Source organism: Balaenoptera musculus, chromosome 4, assembly GCF_009873245.2.
Source record: "Balaenoptera musculus isolate JJ_BM4_2016_0621 chromosome 4, mBalMus1.pri.v3, whole genome shotgun sequence".
Taxonomy (NCBI): domain Eukaryota; kingdom Metazoa; phylum Chordata; class Mammalia; order Artiodactyla; family Balaenopteridae; genus Balaenoptera; species Balaenoptera musculus.
This window is the reverse complement of record NC_045788.1, coordinates 56,130,650-56,140,008: the sequence shown is the minus strand read 5'-3', so window position 1 is coordinate 56,140,008 and position 9,359 is coordinate 56,130,650.

Sequence of the window (9,359 nt, the reverse complement as noted above, 5' to 3'; positions counted from 1 at the left end):
GAAAGAAAGACATAATTTTGGTTTGGGACTTATTTACCTAAATTTTCATGGTGAGTTCTAACCAAATACATTTATTTACTTAACTTCTCAATAGTTTCAAATATTATTCAAGATAAATCAGAGGACAATGCTTTTAAAGAGAGATTGATCAAGTAAACCTATTCTGAATCTTATTCGTCATGCTTGGACATTTCCACTAGAATAGGTAACCATTTCCTTAATAACATGGGTCATTTTTGGTTCTAGTACCTGATTGTTGCTGATATTAAATGATGGGATACAAAAGCAAGACCTTGGAGTAGAAATTCAACTTTTTTTATCAAATGCAATTTTACCTAATGTAACAGTAAGTAAAAGGTTAAAAGACTAACTTGTAAGTTTGAGGTATAAATAATTAACACATTTGATTGCCTTTAAGTTTTCTTATAATTTTTACTTTTTTTTTACATAAATAAAGGGGAAAAAGTACTTTTGTAAACTTTACCAAATGCTCACACACCATTTTTTGTTTTCATACTATAGTTAAGTCATATTTCCCTGTTGGGAAGTGGGAAAAGTTAGGCCAATATCCCAATAGGAATATCCTATAATACAGTAACACTACTTCTTTTAAAAATCATTCTAATGATCATTTAAAAAGATGACTTACCTTACTGTATCTGTGTGATGTTTGAAGTTAAAGCCCATTTGTCAGGTGGTAAGGAGGCTTCTGTGCCAAGCATTTTCTGGCTTATTCATAAAATTGGCTTAAGCAGAGGAACGGGAAAGCAGTGAGTAAAACAAACATAGAAACCCAGGGGAAAAAATGTGCCCTGAAGACCTGTGCTAATGGCAACAGAGAGAGCTGAGGGAGGGCTCCTCCTCTGGAACTGTCCCTTGATTTCCAATCTGTGTTAGCATAAAGAGCTCACAGATAGACATGCTTTTTATTTTTTAATTTTTATTTATTTTATTTATTATTTATTTATTTATTCATTTATTTTAACATCTTTATTGGAGTATAATTGCTTTACAATGGTGTGTTAGTTTCTGCTGTATAACAAAGTGAATCAGCTATATGTATACATATATCCCCATATCTCCTCCCTCTTGCGTCTCCCTTCCACCCTCCCTATCCCACCCCTCTAGATGGTCACAAAGCACCGAGCTGATCTCCCTGTGCTATGCAGCTGCTTCCCACTAGCTATCTATTTTACATTTGGCAGTGTATATACAGACATGCTTCTTAGATGTTGAAATGCTTACTTAAGCCCAGGGACATACTGAAACCAGTCTTTTTTTTTTTGCCTGTGCATTATTTGCATAAATAAGGCACATCATACACTTATACACTAACACAGCATACAGTGTGCAAAGAAAATAGCTTGTTGACATCTCTGAATTATATAGAGTAGTATAAGGGGCATAAAAATGTAACCTGCTGTTTGTTTCAGTAACTGTTGGAAATGGTTTAGTTTGGTTTTCAACTCAAGTTATAAAACAGACTTGCTGCTGTAAAAGCCCACTTTTACAGCAATTTCTGGCTGAAAGCCCTGGGAAAAGAGCATATAGGCAAAGTAGTTGGTTCTGAGAAGAGGTTACCCAGGAAGAAAAACATTAACCAGTTTCTCTGCTTTGAAACGATTGGCATCTTTGACATCTACATCCATGTACAATAAGATGAAAAAACAATGTTTTAACTTTTAAACAGGAAAAGGTATTTTGTTGTGGATTTATTCCTGTGCATGTTATTTTAAACAGAAGGACTCTCAAAATTGTTTTGTTAATGTAACATAATATGCCTGGAAATAAATGAAAAAAAATCCATAAAATAATGTATTCATTTAAACATTTTTTTCTAGATTCTAAATTGCATTCTATCTCCCTCCTCCCGCAAAGACCAATAAGTGATATCGTTGTAATCACCAGCAAAGATACTGGCCCATTTGCATCCTTTGATATGCACAGGAGCCTTCGGTTTTCATGTTAGCGGAAGATGGAGGAGTGTTTGGATGTGAAAGTGGTACACAGTCTTGTGGGCTAGGAAGTGGGCAAGTAGGAGTGGGTCAGTGAACCTGGTTAGTGGATACTACTCTGTGCTTCATCCCCAAAGAGGGTGACTTCTAGAGACTTAAGAGTTACAAAGTGGGTATATGTTCACAAGGTGAAAACCACTTCCCCCAGTTATTTCCATGTGAGGACCCTTGGCCTCCTACAAGTTTGAGGATCTTACTTCTAGACTGTTGCTCTACTGCTTGCTAGTTGTTGGAAATTTGGACGAATACTACCGTTAGACCCTGGTATAAAACAAGAATGTCACTCCTAGATGATGATTTCATAAGACCAAAGGTAAGTGCTTTCACCTGTATCCTCACTTTTAGATCATGCTTCTGTTTCCTAGGACCCCTGAGTGCCTTTCTAAATGTCCCCAAGCCTGCTTCCAGGACTCATGTGGGCCTTTTCCCAGGACCACTTAAGTGGGCCTGAAAAGGTGACCAGGAGTGGCTGTTTGTAAGAGATGTGGAGACAGCTTGGACTGGGCTGTAATGTTACTGAATATCCATGGAATCCTGAGATGGGAAGAGAAGGGGGGTGAGTCAGGGAGCTGAAGGTTGGGGTAGAAGCCTACTTCTACCTGTACCTGACAGGTGCACAACTCCAAGGAGGCAAAGAATTTTAATTTTAAATAAAAATCTGGCTTTGGGCTTCCCCGGTGGCGCAGTGGTTAAGAATCCGCCTGCCAATGCAGGGGACACGGGTTTGCGCCCTGGCCCGGGAAGATCCCACATGCTGCAGAGCAGCTAAGCCTGTGTGCCACAACTACTGAGCCTGTGCTCTAGAGCCCGTGAGCCACAACTACTGAGCCTGCGTGCCACAACTACTGAGGCCTGCACGCCTAGAGCCCGTGCTCCGCAACAAGCGAAGCCACCGCAATTAGAAGCCCGCGCACCGCAACGAAGGGTGGCCCCCGCTCACTGCAACTAGAGGAAGGCCGCGCACAGCAATGAAGACCCAATGCAGCCAAAAATAAATTTTAAAAAAATAAATTTAAAAAAATTAAAAAAAAATTTCTTTATTAAAAATAAAAGAAAATCTGGCCTTGAAAATATATAAAGATCCACTTGTTAAGGTAGGATGATAGAGTATACTTTGTTCAACGTTTTGCTAGCTTGATTTATAACTTAAAAATTTGGGAGTATATGATTAGAGACCTTCATTTTTGTTTTTGCCCAGCCCCTATATATATTCGAGTCAGGTTTAGTGTATTTTTCCCCAACTTTTTATTTTGAGAATTCTCAAATATACAGAGAAGTTGGAAGAAAAATAGTACAAAAATATCCAAATATCTAGACCTGGATTATAGTAGTTAACATTTTGTCAATTTTTGCATTATTTCTTTCTCTTTCTCTCTTTTTCTTTGGCTTAACCATTTTATATTAAGTTGCAGGTATCAGCAGACTTTACCCCTAAATATTTCAGCATGAATCTCCCCCAAATAATGACAGTCTCCTCAACCATAATGCCATTATCTAACCTCAGAAAAATAGCACTAACATGGTAGTATTTAATGTTTAGTCTCTATACACAGTTACCTAAATTGTACCCAAATTGTAGCAAAAATGTCTTTTTAAGCTATTTTTTCAAACTAGGATTCAAATAAAGTTTGCATTGCATTTATTTGATGTCTTTAGAATCTTTTAAACTAGAACAGTCCCTTCACTTTTCTCCCCATTACTAGAGTTTTTGAGTCCAACAAATTGTTCCTTAGAATGCTCCCAATTCTGGATTTATCTGGTTGTTTCTTCTTTGGGTCATTAACAGTTCCTCTGTTTCCTGTACCTTTAATAAACAGGGAGTTAAAGTCTTGATTAGATTCAGATTAAACACTTTGGCAAAATATTTCATAAGTATGGTGTTCTTCATATTGCATAACATAAGGAGACATATAATCTAAGATGGCTCCTCTATCAAGGATGCTAAATTTGATCATTTATATGACTCTCCATAGGTAAACTACAGTTGACCCTTGGTATCTGCAGGGGCATTGGTTCCAGGACCTGCCGCAGATACCGAGTGGATGCCCAAGTCCCTAGTTGGCACTCTGCATTTGAAATTCTGCATCCATGTATTTAACCAGCTACCAAATGTGTATTACTGTATGTGTTTGTTGAAAAAATCCACACATAAGTAGACCCACCCAGTTCAACCCCTGTTGTTCAAGGATCAACTGTAATGATATCTCAGGATAATTTTAATTTGATTTCCTCTTATTATGAGTGGTGTTAATCCTGTTTTCTTATGGGACCATTTACCTTTCTCTTGTATTTTCCATGAACACTTTATTAATGTCTTTTGACTAGGGGTACTTACAATTATTTTATAATTTTGAAAAAAATTGAGATTTACAGAAGAGTTGTGAAGGTAGTGCAGAAAGTTCCCCTCTACTTTTCATTCAGCCTCTCATATGTTAGCATTTTATATTACAGTAGTACATTCACTGAAACTAGGAACAATATTAACATTGATACAATATTACTAACTGAACTATAGGCTTTGTTCAGATTTCACCAGTTTTCCCACTAATATTATTTTTTTCTGGTCCAAAATTCAATCCAGAACACTACATTGCATGTAGTTGTCCTGTCTCCTTAGTCTCTTCCAATCAATCTGTTAGCTGTTTCCCAGTCGTTTCTTTTTTTTTTCATGACCCTGAAACTTTTGAAGAGTATTGTAGAGTGCCCCTAGGTTTGTCTGATGTTTTATCATGATTGGACTGAGTTATAAATTTTTGGAAAAAATACCACAGAGCTGAAGGGTTTCTCATTGTATCGTATACGAGGTATATGATATCAATATGACTTACAACTGGTGATGTAACCTTGATCTCTTGGTTAAGACAGTTTCTTCCAGGTTTCTCCACTATAAAATTACTTCCCTCCCCTCTTCCATATTCTATACGTTAAAAGTAAGTAAGTTCTATCCACACTCAAAGGAAGGAGAATTATATTCCACCTCAGAGGGAAAGTATAAAATAATTGGTGGATATATGTTAAAACCATCATAGTAATTGAAAAATATTTTTCTGGAGATACTTTGTAGGTATGAAAATATCCTGTTTCTCCTTGGAGTTCTACCCACTAATTTCTTTTTTTTTTTTTTAACATCTTTGTTGGAGTATAATTGCTTGACAATGGTGTGTTAGTTTCTGTTTTATAACAAAGCGAATCAGCTATACATATACATATATCCCCATATCTCCTCCCTCTTGCATTTCCCTCCCACCCTCCCTATCCCACCCCTCTAGATGGTCACAAAGCACCCAGCTGATCTCCCTGTGCTATATGGCTACTTCCCACTAGCTATCTATTTTACGTTTGGTAGTGTATATATGTCCATGCCACTCTCTCACTTCGTCCCAGCTTACCCTTCCCCCTCCCTGTGTCCTCAAGTCCATTTTCTACGTCTTGGTCTTTATTCCTGTCCTGCCCCTAGGTTCTTCAGAACCATTTTTTTTTTTTTTTTTTCCATATATATGTGTTAGCATAAGGTATTTGTTTTTCTCTTTCTGACTTACTTCACTCTGTATGACAGACTCTAGGTCCATCCACCCCACTACAAATAACTCAATTTTGTTTCTTTTTATGGCTGAGTAATATTCCATTGTATATATGTGCCACATCTTCTTTATCCAGTCATCTGTCAATGGACACTTATGTTGCTTCCATGTCCTGGCTATTGTAAATAGTGCTGCAATGAACATTGTGGTACATGACTCTTATTGAATTATGGTTTTCTCAGGGTATATGCCCAGTAGTGGGATTGCTGGGTCATATGGTAGGTCTATTTTTAGTTTTTTAAGGAACCTCCATACTGTTCTCCATAGTGACTGTATCAATTTACATTCCCACCAACTGCAAGAAGGTTCCCTTTTCTCGACACTGCCTCCAGCATTTATTGTTTTTAGATTTTTTGATGATGGCCATTCTGACTGGTGTGAGGTGATACCTCATTGTAGTTTTGATTTGCATTTCTCTAATGATTAGTGATGTTGAGCATCCTTTCATGTGTTTCTTGGCAATCTGTATATCTTGTTTGGAGAAATGTCTATTTAGGTCTTCTGCCCATTTTTGGATTGGGTTGTTTGTTTTTTTGATATTGTGCTGCATGAGCTGCTTGTATATTTTGGAGATTAATCCTTTGTCAGTTGCTTCATTTGCAAATATTTTCTCCCATTTTGAGGGTTGTCTTTTCATCTTGTTTATGGTTTCCTTTGCTGTGCAAAAGCTTTGAAGTTTCATTAGGTCCCATTTGTTTATTTTTGTTTTTATTTCCATTTCTCTAGGAGGTGGGTCAAAAAGGATCTTCCTGTGATTTATGTCATAGTGTGTATGTTTTCCTCTAAGAGTTTTATAGTTTCTGGCCTTACATTTAGGTCTTTAATCCATTTTGAGTTTATTTTTGTGTATGGTGTTAGGGAGTGTTCTAATTTCATTCTTTTACATGTAGCTGTCCAGTTTTCCCAGCACCACTTATTGAAGAGGCTGTCTTTTCTCCATTGTATATTCTTGCCTCCTTTATCAAAGATAAGGTGACCATATATGCGTGGGTTTATCTTTGGGCTTTCTATCCTATTCTATTGATCTACATTTCTGTTTTAGTGCCAGTACCATACTGTCTTGATTACTGTAGCTTTGTAGTATAGTCTGAAGTCCACTACCCGCTAATTTTAACATTTTCCAGTGGATATTGTCTGCAACAATTATCATGTGGTGTTCTAGTGGTGATTTTCCATTTTCCCAATTTCTTCTACATTTATTATTTGGAATTCTTTTGTAAGGAAGATTTGTCTCTTAAACCCCATTTAGTTATCCGTCCAATCATTTCTTTATATTAGTATGGACACATAGATATTTATTTTATTCTTTGGCTTGTAATCCAACTTTTCTGTTATTTATCATGTTGCTCAAATTGTGGCTATTGGGAGTTCCTTCAGATTGGGTCCTGTATCTGTTTTTTTTTTATTTTTAAACTACCTTACCTTCTAGCACTACAGAATACTTCAGGCTTATCTTATATTTTGCCTGCTATATTCTATGGGCACATAGAAGTTTTAAAAAAATTTTAGTTTGAAATATTTTTATGCATACAAAAGATTTGCAAAGATAGTAGAGAGTTTCTATATAAACTTCATCCAGTTTTTCCTAATATTGACATCTTATATAACAATAATACAGTTATTAAAGCAAACAGTTCTTCCATCCTTCCTTATCTTTCATGAATGTGACAGTTTTGAAGAGTACTGGTTGGGTATTTTGGAGAGTTATCCTCAATTTGGGTTTGTCTGATGTTTTCTCTTCTTAGACTGAGGTTATGTGTTTGGGGAAGAATACCACAGGGGTGATGAGACACATTTTTTTAAACCTCTTCAAGTCTAAATTTCCTTATCTGTAAAATGAAATAAGTGCCTTCCTCATAGATCTGTTGTGATAATTAAATAAGGTAACAATGTAAAATGCTCAACATAAGACTTGATGTATAGTAAGCCTTTGACAAAAGTTGGGTATATAATCATCATCATTATTAGCATAGTTATGCCTGTAATTATTAATATCACTACTGTCCTCATTTTCACCATCATTATTTCAACAAATATGTATTGAATATCCAGTGGTTTGGTCTCCTGGACTCAAGTACTCAAGTTTCAACCCCTGCCCTCTTCAAATCCATCCTATATGCATCTACCACAGTGACCCATTTTAAAAAAAAAAAAATATATATATATATATATACACTTGATTTACTTGATTCAGTTATTTCCTTTCTTAAAAAGTTTCTTCTGTATTAAGCAACTATTCATCACCTACAGAGTCAAGTTTAAACTTTTAAATGTGATATCAAATTCATTTATGACCTGAATCCTGCCTACTCCTCAGGCTTATCTCTAACTATTGCTTTGAAAAGCAGCTTGGTGGTCCTCACATTGAAGATGCTCTTTCTCCTCTTTGTTTCTTAAGTCATATAGTTCTCTCTGCCTGGCTGTTTTTTCACACATTCCACATCTACTCCCAACAAACTTCCATTCATCACTCAAGACTCAACTTCAATTTAATCTCTCCCCAAAGCTTTTCTCTCTCTTTTACAACTTGTGTTAAATACCTGTTGCTTATGTTCCCATAATACCCATTCACTCATCCATAGATTAAATAGACATTTATTGAACACGTATTATGTTCCAGGTTGGGAGTTAACTAGAAGCCCTGATAGGAGCAACCCTATAAGAAATAAGATTGCAGGTGTCCAGCAAGAAAGCTATGGCAAGAATGATGATCAAGCATACACATTCTGGTTTGTCCTACATTTAGACTGGTGGCAAGTGTGGACAAAAATTTGTTTTGAGTCAGCTGAAGTTTTTAAAGGCAAGCCCATTTTAGAAATTTCTGAACTCTGATACTCTCAGTATTTATTTCAGGAGAGTCAGAAACATAAGGGGTAAACTTGCTTTACAAAAATTTGTCCCCCCTAGGATTAAAGGAAGGGAAGTCCAAAATTTATGACACGGCATTAACTGCACCCTTCCCTATAAAGAGGGATGCCTTTCAGAATGCAAAGTTCTAATTCAGGGAGAATAGTATTAAAATTAGATTGTGAAATTATCTATTTTTTAATTCTTAAAATTCCTTTCTTACTCTTTTTGCAAAGTACAACAAATTATTCATCTGCTGAAGATTCTATTTTGACCTTCTAAGCACAAATATTCTCATATATCTCAATATTATTTGACCATTTTCAAGGGACCAAGTTCCCTTGGATAGTGGTCAGTGTTGTTGAGAATAATAAGAGGAGTTTGAGGTTCTCTGTGTATACCTGTGGTCCTTCAAGTTCAGTTATGATTTAATAGATTATTAGAGGAATCATGTTCAACATGTGTAGAGTTGAGTAGTGATGAGAAATTGACAATAAGTGCTTCCTTCTATTAAACTCATACGTGCCAGTGACTATGATAGGTGCCTTATGTACATAATCTAATTTAGCTTTTAAAACAGTCCTTCAGATGAACTATTAATATATCCCTGTCGAGAAGAGCCTTGAAGATATTGCCACTTGCCTAAAAGACAACTAGTTAAAAGATTGCCTGGGAGTTAAATCTATATATTCAGGATTTGAAATTCTGTGCTTTGTCCTTACGGGAATATGTGCTCGTGAAAGGGAGGGGATGAGGACAAAAGTGTGGGTTGGAATAAGATGACAAAGCAGAAATTCCCTCACTAGGTCTGACGTCATAAAGACTGGAAGCAGCTTTTTCAAAACAGAGATTCCCAGGATCTACTGAGATCTAGTGAATCCTCAATGGTTTTTAAAGGCTGTTGGGTGATTTAGAT